We start from the raw sequence: 26,812 nt of genomic DNA on the forward strand, positions 1-26,812 counted from the left end.
AAAATAAAAATTGTTTATCATCACTCTAAAGAAGGTTTTAATGGCGAATGAAGCAAGATTGATAAATTTACTCGACTTGCATCGTAAAGCACACGGAACACTTTGTACCCCACGAAGACGCAACCCGCTCGTTACCCCTATTCAGCAAAACCCTCCACAGCGAAGTCATGATTTTCCTGGTCCCCACAAATTCGTTGTACGGAGGTTTTACTGTATACAGACGGTATAAAAAATGTGTATATTGTACACAACTTTGAATTAACACAATTTGTGTACAATGTATACTTTGTATACAATATGCACTACTGTACATTGTAAAATGTGGACATTGTATACATTTTATGGACACACACTGAAATGTGAAAAATTTGGTACATTGTATATGTGCTCATTTTTATACAAATGTATGTAAAATGACTTTGTACACATCCTGAATGGAAATTGAGTATATTGTATACAATGTACTCATGTATGCTTTTATATACAATAGCATATAAATGTATGTAAAATTTGTACATTGTAGACAGCCAGTTTAGAACTTCTGTACAAATTTTTCATAGGGGATATTATATTAACTCATAATTCAACATTTTTTTTACTCCACCCCAAAATGAAATTTATACCAAAGATAAAATGCATTTAACTGTTTTACATATTTTTTCCCAATAAAATTTAAGGTACATTTTTTTAGATACTCAAGGTCAAAGGTCACATGGTGTGACCTCGGAATAAAAAAATTGGTATCTTAAAATCCAACATTTTTTACATAAACTATGTTCCTTCAGCTTTAAAATGAGACCAACAGGCAGTTTCTACCACAATTATTAGCTAAGTTATGATTTATTACCTAAGTTATGGTTTTTGCAGAGCATATAAGGGAAAATTTTGCATTTTTTGTCATGTTTGCAACCCTGCAGTATGAATACCGTGTATAGCTGAGGGTTAAAATTTTGTGCATGAGTCCAATTTCATGTGCTTTAACTTCCTACCAAATTTCTAGCAAATCTGAGACGGTCGGGTTGAAAAGTCCACTTTTCTGTGATTTGTTATGGAATGACCCTAAAGAAGTAATTGCTACATTTTCATTTTATAAATCAGAGGCAATATAAGAATTAGAATACTTGATTGTATAATTACACTGTTTGAGAAAAAGTCCGAATATTGTCAAACCAAGAAGGTGCAATTCTGACCTCGCTTAAAACTCAAATACAGCACCACCAGATTTTGACAACCTCCTTGCCTTCACATGATATGATATATGAATGAATGTTTTTCAGGGCAGAAACATGATAAAGATATCAACCTGGATCTACACCAATTTGTTGAACTGAAGACAGAATTTAGTGGTCAGTGGTTTCTAGCGCAATAAGACGATGATTTATATTGAGAATTTACAGAAATTGTCTCAGAGAAGCAATTGGAAATTACAGTCATGGTACCTACATTTCCTCCAGGACCATAAATGGCTAATTCCACCCGATTGTGTTACTAACAATGAGGAGACAGAGGTGATTAAAATTATTCCTCTTCTTACTGTGGAGAACAAAAAAGACTACATAATTTAAACTTAAAGATGTTAAAATATGAACTTAATATAAGCTTAAAACTTAAAATATGAACTTAAATATGGACATAATTCTCATTGTTTTATGGTATTAATAGCATGGTAACAATATTTTAGTTGTTGTATAATATTATGACACCGTATTTGTATTATAATAAAGCTAAGCAAAGACATGATCAAGAGAATATGCTTATCAGCACACACTTTTCTTCAACTGAAATTTGCTTATCCACCTTTATTGATAAATATGTTTCTGCTCACTCCGTTTATGTTTAATAACTTTTAACCTGAAGTGCATGATGTCCCGTATGTAACACCCTTGTTCCGTGCATAACAGAGGGTAAAAAATTTGTAATTTAATTAAAATATTAGGTACACAATGTCAAACATATGTACTTGAAGCATGCTTTTTAAGGTATATAAAAAATAGCACAGCGTTACTATTATCTGTTCATTTTATCTCTGCGGGTCAGCTTTCGTGAGATCCCGGACACTATCGGAGGGCCTCGCTGAAGGGGGAGGGGCCTCGCTGAAGGGGAAGGGGTAGTACCGAGAGAGAGAGAGAGTAGGAGCGACCTTAACGTTGCATAATGTACACAGGCGCCCTAGTGTCCCACTGAAAAGGTGTGACTCATACGTGGCCACAGATATTTTGGGCCCGGCGGTGAAACAATGCATACAATGTATAGCTACTCATTTAGAGGGGATTGATGTGGAAGAATAAGGAACAGTAAGTTATAAGTTGGATTTAAATGGAAGACTCGAAGAGCACCATGAGAACGCGCGAGATTTGGCAACACAGCTAGCAGATTCACGAAGTTGACGCGACGGAGGTCTGGGAGCGACTGAAATTCCGAAGTGCTAGGCCACGCCTACTGTCTGCTGATTGGAAGAGGGAAAGTCACGTGTAGATAAACTTTCCCTCCTCTCACCCCAACTCGGTTAAGCCACACCAGCTCACCCACAAAGATAAAGTGAACAGACCTTAGCTAATTCTAATTCAGCTAAAGACATTTCTTTATTTTTACATACCATGAGCCAAACAATTGGTTGACTCAGCTTGTCCTTATGTAACAGGCACTTTTTCTTGCAACAGTTACAACAAGGAATTAAAGCCATAATTATAGCTTGAAAAGTAGTTTAGGCTTACAGCTAACAATAACTGTTTCAGTGAAAAACAAAACATATTAGGGACAGACATAAATATACTAAAGCTGTAAAAATTACTACAAATGTCCCGCACGTAATGGTGGTTTAAACATCAGGTTTGCCGGCTTTGGCACAAACCTCCAAAATCAGTTTGCCACAGTAGTCAAGTAAGTTATTCCACTATAGCCCACGGTGACATTTTTGGTGCATTTACATCTGCTGATAGTAATGATTGTTTCTACCAGGAGAGGAAAGGTAGAAAGAACTCTCACTTAGATTTGAAAAAGTCGAAGCGAATATCGTTGAAGATCATCTACGTGCCCTATTTTTCTTTCGTAGTAGTAGTAGTAGTATTTTGTTTTTAGGGTGCCTCGACAACTAAGGTCATTTGCACCACTGACAATCTATAAAATAAAAATTTTAAAAGTTGTATTAAAAGAAAAACATTTAAACATTCATAAAAGTTTTGAAATAAAAGGGGTAGTCAGTTTAAAAAAAGGTTGGAATTTAAACACTGTTAACTAGCTTGGTCTCTATAAATAACTTTATCACTCGGCTGACACTATCAGGGTCGTCTCCTTGGATGTGCCCTAGATCTCCTCCGATGTTCAGCCGATGGCGCACAGAACGGTATTTCTCACACTCTGTCAGAAGATGTCTCACAGTAATGGGAGAGTCGCAAACATCACATAGGGGTGGAATTCTCTCTTCTGTGAAGAGATACGAGTGGGTTAGAGCGCAGTGCCCAATTCTCAATCGTGCAATCGCGACCTCCTCCCTGCGATTCCTCCTGACAGACGTGGGCCAAGCTGAGATTACCGGCTTGATTGCGCGTAGTTTATTCCCGGTCAGAGAGCGCCAAGTCTCTTTCCACTTTTCTAAAGCTATCTTTTTCATGGTCGCCTTCAAATCCTCGTGTGGTACCAGCATAGAGGCAGCAACGTCGTCCTCGCTGGCTGGCTTCGCGGCCGAGTTGGCCTTCTCATTTCCAGCAATACCCACATGTCCAGGAACCCACAGAAAACGGATTTTCACTCTTTTCCGATCAAGGGAAAGTAGTTTATTTTGAATTTCCTGGACGATTGGGTGACGGAGAAAAACTGGAAATGGCCTGCCGGGCGCTAATGGAGTCGCTGCAGACCATAAAGGACGCGTTGCTATACTTAACACCATCCAGAGCCATCTTTATGACGAACAGTTCTGCCGTACAGCCGCTACATAGCGGACTGAGCCTGGCCTTGAGGGTTCCATGGTGTGACGAGACCACTGCACACCCACACGCACGCTCCGACTTTGATCCGTCCGTGTAAACAGGGATGAAGTCGGGGTGGCGGTGCATTATTTCCTTAAAGTTATGCTGGTATTCCGCGGCAGTAGTCATAGATTTTTGATTTTTGTGGAGGACAAAGCTGACTTGTGGAAAAGGTACCTGCCAAGGTGCATTTTCCGAATTCCCAATGGGGTACACTTCTGGGAGTATAAACTCACTGTCCAAGACAAAATTAATAAAAGTAGTACTTAGGGGTCTAGTTGCCTTAGACCGCCTGTTAAAAATATTAATAAAACGTGGGTTAAAAATGATATTAAAACTAGGGTGCCCTCTCATTGTTAGAATTTTAGCAACATAGTTGCACATGAGGATGTTTCGACGTGCAGTCAACGAGGGCTTCACAGAATCTCAGTATACACTCAAGACCGGAGAAGTCCTGAAAGCTCCAGTTGCCAATCGAAGCCCCACATTGTGAACCGAGTTCAAAGGCCTTGTTTGGGAATAGGGACAACTATGGATTCCCGCCAGGCTGTATGGAAGCTTCCCTCAACGCATTCTCCGGAATATTCCGAAGAAATATGTTTCGGACACCGTCCATCCCTGGCGTCTTTGGAATCCGTTATGGCGGACTTCAGCTCCCATAAGGAAAAGAGATTGATATATCCAGCTGCTGTGTGCGATTCGGTGAAGTTCAAGTGTGGGGAGCATTCCCGAATAGACAGGAATCTGCTGAGTAGTGCTCGTCGCTGCTGGTCTTGGCAAGCGCTTCCCCGAGAACGTCGCATATCTCTTCCGGTGTATGAAATGTCACACCTTGAAATACAAGACACAAAACGCCGTGAACCTGCCGTGCTCCCGAGATAGCCCCCACCTTGTTCCAGACCTGAGTTAGTGGAGTCCTGTTGTTGATGGAGGATACATACTTTATCCAGGAGGCATTCTTTGACTCCTTAATAATTTGTCGAGCTTTTGCTCTGAGTCGTCGAGGCAAGATTAGAGGCAGTTGGAAACTTAATAAAAATACAGAGGGCACGTTTCCGTTTCTTAATAGCTTCGGCGCATTCCTCATTCCACCACGGTACCCCTCGTTGACGGATTGCGCCCTTAGATAAGGGGACACAACCTTTCTCTGCATCCACCATGCTAGCAGTTAGCACCTCAACGTTCTTTGTCCCGCCCCGAAGAGCATCTTCGTGAAATTAAAATTGTTTTTAAAAACAGACCAGTCGGCTTAGTGGACAATCCAGTTGCCCTCGCGGATAAAATTCGTATTTTTAATCTCGTCAGATTTGATTAAAATCGGGAAGTGGTCACTACCACAGAGATCCGTATGGACAGGCAGTTTCAGTCTTGTAAAAATGCTGCTCATGCATAAGCACAAATCAATGGAGGAATATTCTCCGTCAAAAGAGTTAAAGCATGTCCTCTTGCCATTGTTCAATAAAAAAAGGTTAAAATCTCGGAAAAAGCTGCTTAAAATCTGTCCCCTTCTGTTGCGTTGGGCACAAGGGCCTCCCCACAGAGGATCATGAGCGTTAAAGTCACCCAATAAAAAATAGGGCCTCGGCAATTGACGGATGAGGGCTTGAAAGTTATTGTCATTGCACAGCGTCACCTCCATGGGTGCATAGACAGTGACGGCAACAGCCTGGAATGGGGTGGTTAGCCGCACACGGGAGGTGAGTAGGGTATCCCGGGCCGCTATTGACACACAACCTTGGGCTCTTCGCCTCATCAAACCCAGTCATAATACAGTAAATCCTCTATGCAGTGAACCTCTTTACATCATAAACCTCCATATATCATACCAACCCTACGGTCCGGTATGATTTACATGTAAGTTTATAGGCAAACCTCTTTGTAGTGAACCTCTTTATATCGTAAAACCTGCACTTATCATACCAAGGAGATACCCCCGGCGGCCTAACTACCTCCGGAAAACGTACCGAGACAACAAGAGACCATTAATGCAGCTGTGATTATAAATATTTCACTCTTTTTTTTTCTTATATACCTTATTATGCTGTAATTTTCATGTTAATCATTAGTTGTGGCCATTTTGTTCAATATGGGAGCATACCTAACAGTAAATAAGAAAAAAGGTATCCAACTATCCCAATCATTTTAAGTGACTGTTGAATTGAGAGAGATCGCATCGTTTTCTCTTGAATCATGGTAAAAATCATGCGATAGCACTCTCTTTCTGTAATTATTAAATAATAAATTTATGTTCACTGATGCATGCATGTGTGTTTAAACACATAAATATAATGGTTTAAAAGACAGTAGTGCCTTTCATTTCTAAAGGATATTAAAGAATGATGCCTATCACTAAGACCTCTCTATAGTGAACCTCCATACATCAAATTGCCCAAATTTTGGTCCCCTCCAATATGATGTAAAGAGGTTTTACTGTATATCCCTTTAAAATGCCCTTGTCTGTTAATTTAAAATGCGTTTCTTGTAGACATATACATAAAGGGTTAAAATCATTTATTAAAACAGCCAGCTCCTCCTTCTGCCGATAAAATCCATCATAATTCCATTGTAATGTAAAAGTCATAAAAAGGTTTAAAAAGGGTAAAAGATAAAAACAGAAAAAACAAAATATGTACGTAAATATTAAAACTTGGAGCAGCATTAGCCCGGAAATCTGTGGAATCATCACTTTAAGCGACTTTTCCTTCCCTTATTCCTGACTTTTTCCATCTGCGTGTCCGAAATACGGATATCTTCGTCCATGTACTCCTGCATCGGTTCCAAACTTTTGCCGGAGAGACCAGGAGAGGGAGTTTTCTCTCACTGGTCTGGTATTTTGGTGGTTTTCTATGTTGTCTTTTTGGAGACACTACGGAGGTGTTAGGGGTGATTTTCTTTATTGCTACTATTACTCACATTTGTTTTTTTAAATACATCTTTCGGCTTTCGAGATTCTGTCTGTGTGGAGATGGTGCAGTTCTTAACTGGAGCAGAGGCGATTGTGGCAAAGGAGCGCGAGAAAGTTGGGGCCTTAAGGACTTTAAACTTTTTCCTTGCCTATAGGTAAGATATTTTTTCCACAGTTTTAATTTCCATGATCTTCCGTTCCTCTATCATTTTCGGGCAATCGCGAGAGTAAGCCGCATGGGTACCCACGCAATTCATGCAGCAAGCCTCTTCAGCACATTTGTCCCCATCGTGCTTGTCCTTGCCACAGCGCGGGCAGGTGGCCTTGCCCTCACATCGCAGTGCGATGTGGCCGAATTTTTGGCATTGGAAGCAGCGCATCGGTTGAGGAAAGAATGGTCGCACAGGTACCGATTCGTATCCTAAGAAGACTTTATCGGGCAGTTTGTCTAAAGCGAACGTGAGGATTACTGAGGTGGTATTAATCACTACGCTGTTTCTCTTCCTAGTCAGTCTGCAACAGTCAATGACACCCTGGGAGGCCACTTTTCTCCTGATATCTTCCAGTTCCACGTAAAGAAGGTCGTAGTGACTTATTACTCCCTTAGAGGTATTTAAAGTGCGGTGGACCTCAACTTTAACTGGGATGTCGTGTAATTTTTCAGTTTTAAGCAATTTTTCGGCTTGGATGTTGTTCACAGTCTCTATTAGTAGGGTACCACCTCTTAGTTTTTTGACCGAATTTGGCTCTCCTGTAATAATCGTTTGCATAGCTTTTTTCATGAAAAAGGGAGACACCTTTTCAGAGTTTCACCTTCTCTGGTGCATTTCATAGACAAAAACCACTTCGAGCTTTCATAACACTTTTCTCCTCTGCCCGTATCCGGGCGGGATCTTTTTGGTGGAGGAAGAGTAATCGTCTCCATGAAACTAAGAACTTTTTTCATCCCCTGGGCTCCCCACCCACCACAGAGCCACACGTTTGGGATGCCACCCGCAAGCCAGAATGGACGTCAGGGCTACCCAAGGGATATAGGAACCTTCGATAGGAGGTCTCTTTTGGGTTAGAACCTCCAGCGCGGGGGCCCTCCGAACCCACACGCCTTCGGCCACCCAACAGAGACCCCCATATCTCCAGCACTAACCCGTCCTGGCGTACGCTCGGAAGGAGCCGCCAAGCTCCCCAGCCGCCAGGAGCCGATTGACCGAGCTGGGCTCTTCTCGGCCGCCCGTTTTGAGGGGAATCCAGGGCCGAAGAACTCCGGCCCATACCGGGTTTCCAACGCCTAGCTGGGTGCCGGAGAACTCACCCACCAGGATCCCTTTCTCCCCCATGTACGGGTCTCCACGCACAGCAAACACGTAGGTGATTCTGGATGCCAGATGTTACGGCTACTCAGAACAGCAGAGTCACATGCTGTCTGGACACTATCCGAGCGAGCAACTGGGTTTTTTAACGAGGTTGTCTCCTCGATGGGCTTGGGTCCGTGGGGGCGCGGCTCCCCAAAGGAAGAGATCACCCTCTTCCCCCCTGCAGGGTTTTTTTTTCCTTTAGTTTTTGGCTTTTATTGGTAAGGGTAGGTGTTTCTAAAATTTATTTTGCATTCATTATCGTTAGCTAAAATGTTTTGTTAGTGTGGCATGTTAATGCTTTTTTAAATTATTTGACATTGAAGGAAGAATAGGTGTGTGATCAATGCATCCCATTGGGCTCTTACTGCAATATGACAATGTATACTATAGCAATGTGAGGCAATAAATCACTGTCGAAGTCTTATGTCCAATATTAGATGTATATACTTCAAGATGTGGTTATATTTAGATCAATCAGATATAAGAGTACTTATATAGCTAAGTGCTTGATAATGATATGTAATTATCTCCAAATTTATTTCATTCTCCCTTTCGAGACAGCAGAGTTTTTGTCTTAGCATGACTGCTGTACTAAGCCCCACTCTTCTTTCTCGTGGTACAGAGCATTTTTAGAGAACATTCGTAAAGGGTCTTGCGGATAATCACATGCTTTCAGCTCCAACCTTTTTCGAACCTTACCAGGAGGACTCTGCATTATTACAGACTCCGAGGTAGTTGTGCTCCCTCCTTTCCAGGTTTAGGGCCATCCCTGTGGCATTGGTTCACAGTGAACTTATGGATTGCTTATATGTATTTGGCATATGGATAATTGTTGCTTGCACATAAATTGCCGACTTTGAATTGAATTTCTCATTTTTTTCTGAGCATTGTCACATTTTAAACGAAGTTCTAAGGTCAATATTAACGCATATAATGCAACAACAATCTTCATGTTGATGTTAATACAGGACTCGACATATAAGTTAATATTTATCGTTGAATTTTGTTTTCAAATTGTAAACGCTGCTCCAAAGACGAAGAATTCAATTCTTAGTTTATATTTCTTGAGAACTGAACAAATATTTATTTTGAAAATTGACTGGATAAACAACTGTATGACCGCTGTTCCTTACCACTAAGAGGGGTAATAAAAGACGAGGGTAAGGGTACCTGCTGCCGGGTTCAGAGGTAAAACCTAAACCCCGCAGCGTTGGGTCCCAAAACAAAGACGACACAAACCTGCGACCGTCATAAAAGGGGGAGAGCTAGAAAATGTATACATACAGCTTTAGTTCACTTGGGTAGGAAAATCTCAAGACAAAAATATACGGCTTTCGTCTCCCAGGTCAAGAAAGGTGAAGATCGACACGTATATTTAAGTCTTTAGCAGGGAAAACGTTAAGCAACCTAATTTCGCCAGACACGTAAATTTGGATACATCGTTGTTTGCATTTTGGAAAAATAACTTTTTTTTACGAGTCAGGCCACTGAGTAATAAATGAAAAATGACAAATACTGAATACTAAGGAACCATGACCCATGAAGCAGTGGTTATTTCATTTTGAAGAAAATGCACTTTGCACATTTTGACATAACTTTGAAGTGATACTAAACAAATAGGACCCATTTAAACAATAAAATTTAGTAATTATTTAACAATTAATTACTAAGAGCCACCTTTTACTTTCTTCAAAACTTCTCAGAGGCTAGCAAAAAAACTTTATCTTTCAAAAAAAAAATTTAAAAAGGCAGTATCTTTATACATTTGGTCTTAAGGCATACCGTGTCAACTATATATACAATTGTGAAAGACAAGGAACGAATAAAAGAACATGTTAAAGGTTCTGCCTGTATGAGGTGCACCATCATCACCAAGCAACTCCATTGTATTCTGGCTGAAATGGAAAAATTACTGACGTTGTGGATGGAGGAACAGCATGGAAGAGGTACACCACTTAGTTTTCTGACAATTCAAAATAAGGGCAAAAGTTACTACGTACGGCTGAAGAATCAGAAAGGAGAGAAGGGTGGAAATTTTGTCGCGAGTAACGGGTGGTTCGATCGATTTAAAAATTGTTGGAATTTGCATAATGTGAAATTATGTGGTGAGGTAGTAGAAAATTTTCCAAAAGTCCTTGAAAAAATAATTGAGGAGGGTGGCTATTAATCAGAACAGATGTTTAACGTCGACAAAACGGGGCCTTTTTTTTTTGGAAAAGAATGTCTCACCTTAAATTTATTTCGAAAGAAATAAAGTACGCACCTGGATTTAAGGCAGCAAAAGATCGCGTAACTCTCTTACTTGGAGATAATACGATAGGAGATTGTAATTTGAGACCTCTTCTAATTTATCACCCGGAAAAGCCACGAGTATTTAAACATGTTGACAAATCCTCACTGCCAGTCATTTGGGAATCAAACCCAAAAGCATGGGTTACATCTGCCTTATTTGAGGACTAGTATTGCAATCACTTTATGCCAGAGGTGAAGGAGTACTGCACAAGAAAAATATTCCACTTAAAATCCTACTGATACTTCACAATGCACATGGTCATCCTGCACACTTGGATGATTTAAATGAATGTATTAAGGTGATTTATCTGCCCCCAAACACAACATCTCTTCTATCAACCAATGGATCAGGGAGTCATAGCATCTTTCATTGCTTATTACTTAAGGAAGACATTTGCTGATGCCATTGCCACTACAGATGGGGATGGTGGAATGACACTTGGGGAGTTTTGGAAGGGCTAAAATGGGCCATGCAATAAAAAACATAGCATCATCCTGGGAAGAAATAACTAGCAAAAATTTAAATCGTGTTTGGAAAAACCTTTGCCCCGGCCACATGCATTATGAGGGATTTATGTCAAATGAAGCAGATGCAATCATCGACCGAGTTGATACGCTCGACCTTGGAAGTGGAGGCTGAAGATGTAGAGGAGCTATTGGATTTAGACAAGAAGTGGACAAACGAAGAGCTGATCGAGTTAAGCGCATAAAGGGCAGATGTAGGGGACAACGATGATGATGGTGGCTCTGAAAATGAGGTGTGTGGACAACCAAAATGCTTTACAGCCAAAGGACTCTGAGGTTTTCAAGCATATTAATTACACAGTGGAAAAACTTGAAAAAATGGATTCTAACATCGATAGGTTCGCGAAGGTCAGTAGGGCACTTCAAGATGCCAAGTCTACGAAGAAATATCGTGAAAAAAGAAGACATCCATACAGACATCTCTTCACGAAAGTTGACTCCACATCAGCCTCAGCAGCAACTGACGCCAAAGGTGACGTCACCGTGCAGCCTTCGACAACCCAGTGAGAGAATGAAATTGTCTGTGAGCCTGAAATATTGAGTATATGTGTGTGTGTGAATGTATCTAAGAATATAGTGACTTCCCTGTATTTTTTGTGTGTAATTTGCTCGTAATCTTCGACACCCTTCCTACGTGTAGTATTAACTGTGACAGTAAAATCACCAGATTCATCAATCAACATAATATATAAAAGGCATAAGATGTAATGATTAAAGGTAAGTAGACAATTCAATGTATGGGCCCTTAGTTTGCAGAGTAACATAATGAATCAATTAAGTATTCAGTTAGTAATGTAGCGTTGAGATACCGTACTTTCCCAAATCCACGAGATCAGTCAATGCGGGGAATAATACTACATATTTCGATTGGCAATGCGTAGTATTATTCGATCGTCGCTAACGGCTTTCGAGAGAATGCTTGAGATACAACCCTCAGACTATATTAATTTTTATTGATTCTATATCTAATAACGTAAGAATACGCGGAAGAGTTCATGAATATCGCAATGAATTGAATAAAACTTCACCGAGAATTTACCGCACATTTCTCCATAGAGAATTCATCGCACTGATCGAAATCTCTGAAGCACTAACACAGAATTTTCGACATACTTTAAATTCAACTCACATAAAATAACGCAGAGTCTGTGGGAACGCATCTCTTACATTACTCAGGGGATGCCTGTAATGGATTAAAAGTTCATATCTGAATGATTGGTAGCATCCATTGACTAAATGCAAGTTCAATCTTGTGTACTTCATTGGCATCAAATGTGTGCACACACCCACTGCAACTAATTGGAAATGGTGAATGCACTATTTGCACTATTTAGTAGCACTACGTCACTATTTAGTATTTTTCAATAGAACTTCACTTGGGATCAAAATACATAATGGGTTTTTCATAGGAAGGAAGGATTATATAATCTCTCTTTGGTTTTGCGAAAAGCATTACAAAGCTAATTAATCCAGGATAAAAATAGCATTCAATAGTGAAAGTTAACCTGTGTCCTTCAAATAAAAGATGCAGGTAACTTATCTTATATGCCGTCAAATACGGTATTAGACGGAGCAGTCTCCAACGAGATTCTGGCATCCCTCGGGAAAGTGTCATTGGCACACTCCTAATCCTTCTTAATATCAACAGCATTGGTGAAAAAGCAAACAGCATGGGTGAGTCACACTCAATCATAAACCATTGTGGAATAAACATATACCGAAGTAACAGGTCTCGCAAATCATAAATTAGGTTTCGTAAAAAGAATGCTAGGAAAGTGTGACAACAATAACACAGAAATTATCTACTTCCTCCTTGTTAGACCCAATTTAGGCCTTTTTCTTGTCCTGACCACTTTAATAAACTCTTATGGGAATCTCAAACCGTTAATTGAATATAGACTAAACTTATTACCGACAGTCGGAACAAGTGTATTTTCCTAAGAAGTTAACCATATTGTACTAACATACTACAGTAGATCAGATAGTACCATTAACATGAGAGAGATAAGACTACAGAAAAGACTGATTCAGTATGTCTTTTTTTCTACGACCAATAGGAGACTATAACGGTATTGTTAGAACTCGTAATAGATGACTTATAGCGTAGCATATTAACTTATTCATTCCATAATGTAGGTTTTGGAATACGTATTCTTATTATTTCTAACAGCATGTTTTGTGTGTTCTATCTTCATTGGAAAATAACGGTATTGAGTATTGGGTCATTCCATAACAAATCATCACAGAAAAGTGGACTTTTCAACCCGACTGCCTCAGATTTGCTTGAAATTTGGTAGGAAGTTGAAGCACATGAAACTGCTCACACACAAAATTTTAACCCTCAGCCATACACGGTATTCATACAGCAGGGTTGCAAACATAACAAAAAATGCAAAATTTTCCCTCCCATGCTCTACAAAAATAAATCATAAATTAGCTAATAATTGTGGTAGAAACTTCCTGTTGGTCTCATTTTAAAGCTAAAGGAACATGGTTTCTGTAATAAATGTTGGATTTTAAGATACCGATTTTTTTATTCCGAGGTCACACCATGTGACCTTTGACCTTGAGTATCTAAAAAAATATATCTTAAATTTTATTCGGAAAAAAATATGCTTAACAGTTAAATGCATTCTATCTTTGGTATAAATTTCATTTTGGGATGGCTTTGGGAACAGGAGTAAAAAAATTATTGAATTATGAGTGAAAATAATATCCCCTATGAAACACACACAAGTTCTAAACAGGCTGTGTACAATGTACACATTTTACATACATTTATATGCTTTTGTATATTAAAGCATACATGAGTACATTGTATACAATATACTCAATTTCCATTTTGGATGTGTACAATGTCATTTTACGTACATTTGCATAAAAATGAACTCATTGTATATGCATATATTGTGTGTCCATAAAATGTATACAATGTACGGTAGTGCATATTGTATACAAAGCATACATTGCATACAAATTGTGATAAGCCAAATTTTTATACAACATACACATTTTTTATACCATTTGTGCATCCACACCATAACCTGGAAATACTTTGTACATTGTGTACAAATTGTACGCTAAATTTTCATTTGACAGTTTATGCTCTTCCTGTATAAATCATCCATCACACAAGTTCAAAATTCTCTAGCTCTCTCTCTTTCTGTAAGTGCACTACTAGTCTGGTAAGCAAGCTCAAGTCTTCCTCGAGCTTCTGTGGAGTTCACGTGTTTTTCAAGGGACTACTAACAAATAGTGTGTATAATAATTGACAACTTAAATAAGTGTGTGGTAATGGATAAGAAGTCTATAGACTCACAGTGCTGCAACTCTTTTGACATTAAAGGGCATAATGCAGTAGAAAACAATTGAGGAAAGTGCTACCATGGATGGTGGGAAAACTATCGCAGGTGAATTGTGAAGAAATGCTTTGTGACAACTGTAGCAAGAATTTAACATACAGCAGACTCCCGATTATCCGGGTGCGGATTATCCGTGCTGCGGATTATCCGTGCATGATTTTTCACTCTTCGTTGAAATTTTTCGCGATCTTTAAAAAAAAAAAAAAAAAAAAATCGCCGGAGTTCCGTATTTAGTAGGATAAACTTAAAGCCGTTTCACTTTAAATGGGTGCTCATTGTGTCATCCGTGGTGAGGAGTAGTGAAAATAAATTCGTCTAAAGAGAAAAATGTCCAGTTCCGGGACGACTATTTAGCCTTACTCTAATTTCTTCTCGCTACAGTTTTTGCGAAAATAAATTGAACGAAAGAATTCTAGCTTACGTTAAAAGTCAAATGCAAGTTTTGAAATCATCAGAAATGGATGGATTTACTAATATAATGAACAATTAGAATAACAAGAACACGCACAGTAGGAACGCGTCACAAGCGACGACATGGGGGTAGAATACGACCGGCCGCAGGGAAGGGGCTAGGCTGGGCAGCGGAAGCACGAGGAGAGGGGGGCGGAGGAGGGGGCTTGGAGGAGGAGGGGGGTTGGACGGGAAGGAGCGCGTTTTCTTACAACTGCTACGAGGTTATACAAACGTTCGTCTCTTGACTCCTCCCTTCGAGTTAAAGAGAGGAAGGTGTTCCTTGAATAAATGACTCGTGCAGGAAGTGAAAATAATTATGACGCTCATAAGAAATCAAGAAAGCAAAAAATAAAGATGCATTTGTAGCGAAAACATCTTAGCGATTTTTTCGTGCAGCCAAATACAGGAACTGGTGATTCTTGGATAAATCGATAAATGAAAGTTATGGTGCCATGCTTAACAAATTTTTAAAAAGTCAGAAATGCGTCGTGTTTGGACTCATTCTTTCTTATACTTGGTGCACGCTACTATTATCGAAGTCATATGGAGGCAAAACCGTAATTATGGAAAGTTGCTTACTGTCAGCGAAGAACACAGTGGGTGACTCATGCTGGCAGCTTGGTTCATATATTGGGGTCAAGGAATAATGTATCACCTTCGTAACATATGATCCCTGCGCGAAACATAATCTGGGGTGACTTGGGCCTGTTGGATGGTCTTAGAAAAGTGGAAGGGGTAAAAGGGGTAGGTTGAGGCCTGATGAAGAATGGAGGGATGAAGTCGTCCTAAACTTCGTAACTTAGTGATTACTTTTTGCTGACACGTGTGAGTAACTGCCGGCAGCAACATATCGATTGAGGCTTGAGTGTTGTGGGTCTCCCGCAGTCGCGGCTTATGCTTCGTGGTTCTCTGTTGCATGTGCCATCGTTAATTAGGTTGTCCGGTGAACAATTCATCCACCTGGAGGAAGTAGCATGGCTGATAAACGCAAGAAAATTGTGTTGACTGTAAAACAGAAACTGGAAGTGATTAATAAACTAGAGAAGGGGGAATCTGTGATAAAGATTTCCAGAGATTATGGCATTGGATGTCAAACAGTGCGTGATATTAAAAAAAATAAGGCCAAGCTAATGGAATACGCTAGGAACTGTGACAGTGGCGCAGGACCATCAAATCGCAAGACAATGAAAAGTGCATCATACGAGGAGTTGGACGCCGCAATGCTTCAATGGTTTACCCAGAGGAGAGCAGAAGGCACACCTCTTTCTGGTCCAGTTGTCACAGATAAAGCAAAGTTTTTCTACTAGCAACTGGGCTTCGAAGGCGAGTTCAACGCATCATCTGGGTGGCTAACAAGATTTAAAAATAGACACGGCACACGTGAAATAAGTATTCAAGGAGAACGACTGAGTACTAACAATGAGGCTGCAGTAGCGTTTCGGGAAGAATTTCAGCAGTTTGTGACTGAAGAACGGTATGACTCCAGCCAAATTTACAATGCTGACGAGACGGGGCTATACTGGAAATGTCTGCCGTCTAAAACGCTAGCGTTCGTGCAAGAGAAGCATGCACCCGGCCACAAATCCTCCAAAGAACGATTGACAGTGATGTGCTGTGGGAATGCTTCCGGGAGCCATAAACTTAGATTGTTAGTCATTGGAAAATCGAAAAGGCCTCGATCCTTTAAGGGCACTGAAGGAAGTCAGCTTCCCGTTGATTACTACAATCAAAAGGGAGCGTGGATGGACCGAGAGATATTTGAGCATTGGTTCCACTCAAAATTTGTTCCCCAAGTTCGTTTGTTTTTAAAAGACAAGGGATTGCCTCCGAAAGCAGTGCTACTCTTAGACAATGCCCCTTCCCATCCGAATGAGAAAATTTTAACGTCAGACGACGGATTAATAATTACTAAGTTTCTACCCCCAAACGTCACATCAATTATACAGCCAATGGATCAAGGCGTCATTGCATCAATGAAAAGAAATTACCGCGTTGGTCTTCTGCGAACCCTATCCATTGAAGATGAAAATTTGATGAACTTCTGGAAGAAAATGACAATATTAGATGCAATTCACGGTGTATCTCAGGCCTGGCTTTCGGTGAAACCTATCACACTAGTTCGTTCGTGGATGAAACTTTTGCTAGACCTCGAAGGTGATTTCGAGGGATTTTCAGAATCAGATGTGAGTGATCCCAACTTGGGGGAACTAGTAAAAATAATGAAAGGGTTCGAAAATGTTGATGTAGAAAACTTAAACGAGTGGTTGGAGAGAGACGAAAGTGAACCGGGATTCCGTCATATGACGGATGAGGACATTATTAACTCTACCGGAGTGGCGAGTGAGGAGGGGAGTGAGGGGAGTGAAAGTGACGAGAGCGGAGAGGAGGGGAGTAGCGACCGCATGACTCACAGCCAAGCGCTCACCTGCGTAGAAAATTTGCTGCGCTACATGGAACACTGTAATTACGATTATAATGACGTTATTGCAGCAAAAAAAAATCCGTGTTCAGGTGAAGAAAGCTGTCAACGAGTCCTTAAAACAAACTAAATTAACGGACTATTTGCGAAAATGAATATACGTATGATAATTTTGTGCATATTACGGAAAATTTAAGAAATAAAATGGAGTTTGGATTATCCGTGTTTTTTGATTATCCGTGCACCCTCTCCCCATCATTAGCCCGGATAATCAAGAGTCTGCTGTATTTGATTATGCTCCTCATGAAGAACCAAGCATATCAGTTGATGAAGAAAGTGATATGGAATTGAGCACATTCAGGACTGAATCTGCTATATAAACATTAAATCTGAATTAACGTCTGAGTTAGTATTGGTGCATCACCTAACAAGAGGAAGAGAATGAAGGAAGAGCCATACTGCAGAAAGAAAGCTATTAAAATTGCAAAAGTCATAAAAGAGAAGATATTTCCGATTCCAGCTGAAGAATCCGTGCCTAACAATCATAGTTGTGATGACATTTGCAACAACTAAAAGAAAATTTTGAAGAAACTACTATGAATAGTGAGAAAGTAACAATTTTGACCCGTCTTCCTAAACTCTGGAGTATCAAAAGAATCAAGCAAGAATTTCCACTAGCTAGTAACCACATGATATGAAAAGCAAAGCAATTAGTAGAAGAACGTGGGATTTTGTCAACACCAAATCCTAAACCAGGAAGGAGCATGGATCCAGATGTTGCCGAGACTGTGAAGAGCATTTACGCCAATGATGATGTCAGCAGAATTATGCCTGGCAAAGAAGACTTTGTGTGTGTTAAAATGGGTGGTGTGAAAGAACAAACACAAAAGAGGCTAATTTTAAACAACCTTGCAGAAGTGTACATTCATTTCAAACAGACAGAACAGTACAAAATTTGCCTCTCTACGCCCTAAGATTGGGGTGTGTGCAGGCCAATACAAAAACAGGAAAAAATTTTCAAACCTGGTACAACACAAAGTTGAATTTGGGATTCCAGCCGAGTGGCACTTCTTTGCCACATCTCATGGCTAGAATTCATGTGATGGATTGGGTGGAACTCTGAAGAGGCTAGCCACTAGTGCAAGCTTACAACGTATCTATAATGATCAAATTAAGACTCCAAGACAATTGTTTGTCTGGGCAACAGACAATATTAAGAATAAGAACTTCGTTTATGTGTGTCAAAAAGAAATAATGGAAAATGGGAGGATGCTACACACTCGACTTGAAAAAAAGACCAATACCTGGAACTCAAACATTTCATACTTTCATTCCAGGAACAAGGAATGAATTTATAATAAAGAAGTTTTCAACAGACACCACCAGTGATGTGCATGAAACAAATATTCCACAAGAAACATTGTCTCTAGAAGAAATTAAAGGTTTTGTGACTTGTGTCTATAGTGATGCGTAGTGGTTAGGTTTTGTCATGAGTATGAATGTAGCATCACAGGAAGTTTTGGTCAGTTTCTTACATCCCAAAGGACCATCACCATCATATGTGTATCCTCACCAGCTAGGCATTCTTAATATTCCAAGTGTACAAGTTGTCGCTAAGGTCCATCCATGCACTGCAACTGGGTGAACTTACAAATTAACAGCTTTCAACACTTGAGTTCAGAAGAAGCACTTCAGAGGAGGAGGAACTAACTAGTTTTTGATTATATTTCTTCCTGGGTGTTGTATAGAGCATTAAATTTTATTCTATACATAATTCAATTCTATTCAGGTAATTTCTATACATAAATGCTAAGTTTTTCCACTGAATGTGAAGAATGATATTTTCACGATTTTTTTTACTCCTGTTCCCTAAGCCATCCCAAAATGAAATTTATACCAAAGATAGAATGCATTTAACTGTTTAACATATTTTTTTCCGGATAAAATTTAAGATATATTTTTTTAGATACTCAAGGTCAAAGGTCACATGGTGTGACCTCGGAATAAAAAAATCGGTATCTTAAAATCCAACATTTATTACAGAAACCATGTTCCTTTAGCTTTAAAATGAGACCAACAGGAAGTTTCTACCACAATTATTAGCTAAGTTATGATTTATTTTTGTAGAGCATGCGAGAGAAAATTTTGCATTTTTTGTCATGCTTGCAACCCTGATGTATGAATACCGTGTATGGCTGAGGGTTAAAATTTTGTGTATGGGCACAGTTTCATGTGCTTCAACTTCCTACCAAATTTCAAGCAAATCTGAGACGGTCAGGTTGGGAGCTGTGATGATTTGGCATGGAATGACCCTATTTTGACTAGTTTCTCCTTTCCTTACATGGATGTGGTAGTATAATTTGTAGGTATACGAAACATTTTCTACCGTGTTGTCCGCTTGTGGTAATCCTATTGCATGCCGGTTATTGAAAACCCACTACCTAACACCCTAGAGGTGGATCGCAGGGTACTATGTAGATGTAACCGAGTTACTGGAAGCGGTTGACAACAACTACCCCATCACATTAAAATACATAGTGGATTCTTCATACATCTAAGAGGTCTGTTCAAAAAGTACACGGAATTTTTAAATTTCGCAGGTCTGGAGAGTCCGATTGTCAATTTTTTTTTTCATTGTGTTGGTATATATGCCCCTAAGGTATGATAAAATTTTCAGCCATATTCACTGTTTACTTTGTCTGTTGTGGTCGCTAAGGTTCGACGTGTTTTTATGAGCTCGGCGATTTTTGCTTGTTTAAACAATGGAAGAATTGAAGAGCCAAAGAATTTGTATTAAATTTTGCGTGAAAAATGAAATAAAGTGTAAAGAAGTGTGTGAAATGTTACAAAAAGCCTATGGTGAGTCTGCCGTGAAAAAAACAAGTGTTTACGAGTGGTATAAGCGTTTCCAAGATGGCCGCGAAGACGTTGAAGATGACGAACGCTCCGGTCGACCCAGCACGTCAATTATCGATGAAAATGTGGAAAAAGTGGAAAAAATGGTTATAAATGATCGCCGAATAACAATTAGAGAAGTTGCTGATGAAGTTGGCATATCAATTGGCTCATGTCATAACATTTTTTCAAAAGTTTTGGGCATGAAACGAGTGGCAGCAAAATTCATTCCAAAACTGCTGAATTTTGACCAAAAAAAAAAACAAACACATGAAAATCGCTCAGGAGCTGTTAAATGACGTCAACGACGATCCAAGTTTGCTTGAAAGGATCATAACTGGTGATGAAACATGGGTGTACGGTTATGATGTCTAAACCAAAGCACAATCGTCCATCTGGAAGCATTCAACGTCACCAAGAGCGAAAAAAGCACGTCAAGTTCGATCAAATGTCAAGGTTTTGCTTACTGTTTTCTTCGATTATAATGGCACAGTGCATCAAGAGTTCTTACCACAAGGTCATACGGTTAATAAGGAGTATTACCTTGAAGTTATGCGATGTTTGCGTGAAGCAATCCGAAAAAAACGCCCCGATTTATGGAAAAAGAATTCATGGCTTTTGCACCACGATAACACTCCTGCTCACTCGTCGTTGCTTGTTCGTAATTTTTTGGCCAAAAACAATACCGTAGTCATGCCCCAACCTCCATATTAACCTGATATGGCTCAGTGACTTTTTCCTGTTCCCAAAGTTGAAGAGACCCATGAAAGGCCAGCGTTTTTCCTCGATTGAAGAAATAAAGGCCGAATCGCTGAGAGTGCTCAAGGACATACCAAAAAGTGAATATCAAAAGTGCTTCGAAGATTGGAAAAATTGCTGGCATAAGTGTAATATATATGGTGGGGACTACTTTGAAGGGGACCACATTGATGTAGACGAATAAATAAATATATTTTTGAAAAAACAAAAATTCCAGGTACTTTTTGAACAGACCTCGTACATACATACGCGGAGAAAGGATGCTAAAATGTCGCTTTGCTAACGCGAACAGCATTACAAAATCAACTACCATAGGGAAACCAAAAAAGTGAATGTACCTATCCTCCTCCCTCAAGTTTCGCCTTTGCATGAATTTGGTTGCATATTATGTTATAACATCCCATGCAAAAAAATCTGTGCTGTGACTGCACTAAATTTGCACTGTAACTGGACTAAACTCTGTGTTTAGCACAGTCACAGTACACTTTTCTGTACTAGACTGTACTATGGCAGCTAGAATTTGAGAAGAACTGTACTGTAACAGTGCTGAATCACTGTGCTGGAACTGTGCTTGAGCTCAGACTGCACTGTGACTGGGCTGGGTAACATGACTGGAGCTGTTCTATGGCTCAAACTGGACTGTGACTGGGCTGGGTAACTGGACTGGAACTGTACTATAGCTCAAATTGGACTGTGGTAGGGGTAGAAAACATGACTAGAACTGTACTGTGGCTAAAAGTGGACTGTGACTGGGCTGGGTAACATGACTGGAACTGTACTATGGCTCAAACTGCACTGTGACAGGGCTGGACTTTCACTAGTCATTGACAGGAGAAAGTATTTCCTATATTATTTCATATAACGATCAACTATCATTTCCATGAGAAAATGAATGCGTAAATTATATAAAAAAATTATGTTGACATTACCGCAGCAATGCATAGCTCCAGCTTACATATTATTTTGGTAAAGTAAGGTCAAAAGAACAACTCCCGCCGATACTCAGCCATCTTTGTTGGATAGCATTGGTGTTGTACCGGTTGTAACATTACTTGTTTACGTGCTCTCATCCTCTGAATTCTACGCTATACGATGGATGCGTCGATGTAAGATCGACGCTAAGAACGTGAATTGAACTTCAATTACATCAAAGTTAGCTACTTAGCCGGGAATTTTTCTAGCGGGTGAAGTGATATCGTCCATTTTGCTGAAATCCGTGTGGTTCGCGATGAATCAACTTTCCACGATTAATTCCGACGACTCGCAATCTACTCCTTGCGAAGCACGAGAGAGTTGAAAAAAGGCATATCTTTATTTTTACTCTGTTAAGAGCACAGCAACAACTAAAGATCTTCGGTATTCTATTAAAACTGACCTCAAATTGGGTGAATAGCATATTATGACATTATGTTATCACGATGGTGTGCAGTTTGCGTCGTGGCTGCTGGGGGTAAGTACTCAACTTCACTAAAATTAAATTCAGACAAATTTAAACAGTCAAATTTTGACGTAACACTTTATTAGATATCAGTACGTAATGTGTTTTCCTTTTAATTTCAGGAGGGAAGCCAAAGAGGCAAATGAATTGAGCGGCCATGCCTTAACAAGAATTTCAATTTTATGTTTATAATCATGAGTATATTTGTTTTTAATAAATTTCTTTTATTTTCATATCTTATTGTCATTTATTGTGCTCCACGGCACTAGTACTTAAACTTCATCAACAAAAACTATCGAGGTGGGCATATGTGTGGCAACTAGACAAATAGCACTGAAGTAAATTTTGGTGGTTTTTATGTTGAGTGCCCGTTGATGTGCAGAATAGGATTAGTCAATTTTTCTCATAGAACCTAAGTGCTTCGATAGCAATGTTTTTAGTATCATCAACTTTGTTCATATTAAGGAAATGGAACGTAACAAATTCAGTGAGTGTCTGTTAGGAATATGACCTATCTTTCCTTAGACTAGTCAACATTCGAATGAGTGTAGTCGTTTTGGCCACTGTTACATCTCTACGGTTTTCTGATTGGATCAAGCAACCAATCTTCGCAAACACCTAAAAAGGGAACTATATATCTTTACTAATTGGCCTATCTTGATTTAATTCTGCTTCTTGTTTTCAATAAGATATACAGGGAATGCATTAGCCACATCAAGACTGTCAATTATTGATTCATGGAAAGAGTATTACAGTAAAAACTGTGCTATGGCAGCTGCACTGTGGCTGTGCTAAGACAACTCCACTGCGACTGTGCTATGACAACTCCACTGTGACTGTGCTATGACAACTCCACTGTGACTGTGCTATAACTGTACTGTGATGTTTCAATGTTAACCCTTTCGAGACCGCTGAGTTTTCGTCTTAGCATGACTGCTGTACCGAGCCCCAAGAAACTCTTCTTTCTCGTGGTACGGAGCATTTTTGAGGGCATTCGTTAAGAAGGGTCTAGCGGATTATCACACCCTCCGAGCTCCAACCTTTTTCGCCCCCTCGCAGCGGGGACTCCGCATTATCTCAGGCAGCGAGGGTCGATGTGCTCCCTCCTTTCCGGGTTTACGACCATACCTGCGGCATTGGTTCGCGGTCAACTTATGGATTGCTTGTATGGATTTTTCAAATGGATAATTGTTGCTTGCACGTAAATTGCAGACTTTGAATTGAATTCCTCATTTTTTTCTGAGCATTGTCAAATTTTAAACGAAGTTCTACGGTCAATTAACGGATTTAATGCATCAATCCTTTCAATGCCAAATATATGCTCCTAAAATTTTTCTTATCGAATTCAAACCCTTCCAAAAATCTCATTAGCTATTTCTCCGAAATGCATTACTCGAGGTAAAAAAAATCCTTGCAAGAAAAGCTCTTTGTCTGTCACAGGGCAACCTTGGTATCCCTTGGAAAGTACGCTCCACTCGGGCATTCAGAGAACACCTGTGGAGCTTCTCTGGAATTGCATCCATCAGTATAATTATGTTTTTTCTCGGAATTTTTTTAATCCCTCATTTTGTTTGGAAAATACGCTCCACCACGGGCTGAAATAACTCATGAAGACCTTCCCTGGAATTCCACCCATCAGTATAGAAACGTGTTTCTCAGAATGGGTAAAGTTCATTCTCGTTCACATACCCACAATTCTTTTTGATTATAAAGTTTCCCTTCACTTCTGTCTCAGTCGTTCTTGGGTTCAGACGTTTGTGGTTCTCATTCTGAGAGTGATAACTTTACTGTATTCGTCGTGAGAAATTGGCAGTGTACCGCCAGTGTTTTTTAATCTCTGTTTGCTGCGGCTGGAATCATGGCGAAGAGATTGAAAACGGATGAACAGATATTGGAGATTTTGACCCGCAGTGGTAGTGAGGATGGAGTCCTGTGCATCGATTTCAAGGACGATGATCTGGGAACGGAGGTTGCCGGTGAATTGACATCTATATCGCTGCCCTCGACATCCAGGATATCGCGAGAGCTGCACTTCTCCGCGGCTACGTCTGATGATTCCTCGTCCGATGCGGAGGAAAATGCTCCCAAGAAAAGGAAGATAAGTGATAAAGGCACAGTTTGGCGAGCCAAAGATGCAGGAGGTATTTCACAAGATCATTTGAATAAAATTCAACAAATTACGCGAAAAAATGTATAAAAAATTTCGGGTAAGAATTATCAGTCGTAATATGATAATTACACTGAAATCGAGATATAAGTTAATATTTATCGTAGAATTTCGTTTAAAAATTGTAAACGCTGCTCAAAAGACAAACAATTCAATTCTTAAGTTTATATTTCTTGAGAAATGAACAAATATTTATTTCGAAAATTGACTCTATAAACAATTGTGTGACCGCTGTCCCGCTGAGAGGGGTTATAAAAGACGAAGGGTCCGGATACCTGCTCACGGATTCCGAGGGTTAATCCTAAACCCGTTGGGTCCCGAGACAAAGGCGACCTAAACCCACGACCGTCCTGAAAGGGGGAGAGCTAGAAAACGTATATATACGGGTTTCGTTTTCTTGACCGGGAAAATCTCACACGTACATATACGCCCGTGGTCTCCCGGGTCAGGAAACCTCCACACGTATATATACGTGTACGGTAGGGAAAAGGTTAAGTGTAAGTAGAGTCACAGTACAGTCCCTTTGGCACAGTTACAGTGCAGCTTTAGTACAGTCACAGCACAGATTTTTTTGTATGGGATGAACTATTTTTATGTGCATGTGGGGGATAGTCTTGCATGCTGGTGATTGATCACACCCGTTAACCACGCTATGTATGGCTTAAAGGTTATTATATGGATGTATACACACGAACTTCTAAACGGCCAATTTGCATTGAAAATGCAATAAAAAACTTACCACAATATCCACTCCTCCATATCGGTACGTCATCCTCCTAGGTCCTTCATAGTCTATGCTCACGTCACGCCAGACTGTGGGAGAAGGCAGTCACACACACAATCCTGCATGCAGATGAATGATCAGCCCGTCAAGAACCTTAAAGAGGTGGATCGCAGCCTATAATGTCGATGCAGACTGCCAGCAATGACAACACCTTCGGTTCCTCTTCACCGACCGTCCACCAGCGACGACAGCAAATAACTAATAAAATATAGTTATCAATTAATTAAAAAACTATTGTCCCGGATATTAATTAAATTCACAATTTTTTCACTAACATTTGAAAATGTTTGTTCACCAAGGCGACAGTGATATTTTAAGGAAATAGCATTTATATTGCAATAAATTTCTCGCTTAAATCGAAACACGAAATTGATTTAACTAGATGTTTACATTCAAAATCCCAGTACATCAAAATCATCTATAATTAATAAAATTTTGAGCAATGAACGTATCTAAGACGGTAGCAACTATGCGTTTAAACCTAGAAATACATCCCTTACCAAAAACGTATTTCTGTTTCCCCCACTGCAACGGACAGAGGCCTAGCCATTATATCTGTAGGTTGAAAGAGAATTTCTTAAGGACATCACCAGAATTCAAGCCGAATACGTCGTTCATTCAGGAGTATCCATGGATAAAACTTTTTCTTACCTGGCGTCCAATAAACAGCAAACGACAAAACCAGATGAACCAAGTTTTTAATAACCAGGGTCAAGCGTTTTCATAACACACTCATACCCACCTCAGATCTAACCTCATAACCTCAGATCTTTCTTCACACTCATACCCACGCGCACGAATTGCACCGCCATGCACCTCTCTGCACCTCTCTACACGCCTCTGCCGTCCACCACCACACATCAGCCGTCCTTGACAAAGTAGCAAGGGTAGCAAGTTTGAACAAGTTGGCACACGACGTACGGCGTCACCTCGTTGTTACATATAGCATCGTATCGGGAGCAACTCTGATTGGCTCATGCGAAGGACACTGTTACACGCCCACTACCCCCACCACCTCTCCCCTCCCGAGCTTCGCGTCATTCAACTACTCTCATTGGCCCGTCAAGTACAAAGAGCTGACTCACTCATGAATACGAAGAAAAGAGGGGGAAGAGGTACTTCCGGTGGAAAAGGGGATGAGGCAAAGCCGTTGGAATGGGACGCAAAATACTCACGTGAGAATGAGTCAGGAAAAGAAAAGTGATCCGAGACACCCCACCACATTATATCCAATATAATAGGGTGGTTTCCTTCATCAAAGAAAACGAAAGGCATTGATTGCGATTCGTTACCCACCATTAGTGTATTCATAATATACAAATTATTTTGTTTTAGAAATAACGGGTTAGACGAATGGCAATGGTCCATTTTTATCCTCATTTGAAAAGGGCCAGATTGGCGCCCATGCGATGCCACTCCACGTGACGTCACAGGGACCTAGTTTCAATACGAGAAGATAGGAGTTATACGTCGTCTGAGGTTACCATTGCATGCAT

General features: G+C 40.0%; 1 long non-coding RNA gene across 2 annotated transcripts in view; it reads right to left on the reverse strand.

Annotated features, from left to right (window-relative positions):
- The window catches only part of LOC124156449, a 42,477-nt gene extending 16,341 nt beyond the window's left edge, over positions 1-26,136 (reverse strand). For both annotated transcript variants that reach the window (XR_006864321.1, XR_006864320.1), the window contains exons 1-3: positions 25,968-26,136; positions 25,817-25,871; positions 25,272-25,514 (exon numbers count right to left, since the gene is read on the reverse strand). This is a non-coding gene — a long non-coding RNA (uncharacterized LOC124156449). The remainder of the gene's footprint in view (positions 1-25,271; positions 25,515-25,816; positions 25,872-25,967) is intronic.
- Between the last annotated feature and the right edge of the window lie 676 nt (positions 26,137-26,812).

Source organism: Ischnura elegans, chromosome 3, assembly GCF_921293095.1.
Source record: "Ischnura elegans chromosome 3, ioIscEleg1.1, whole genome shotgun sequence".
Classification (NCBI taxonomy): Eukaryota; Metazoa; Arthropoda; class Insecta; order Odonata; family Coenagrionidae; genus Ischnura; species Ischnura elegans.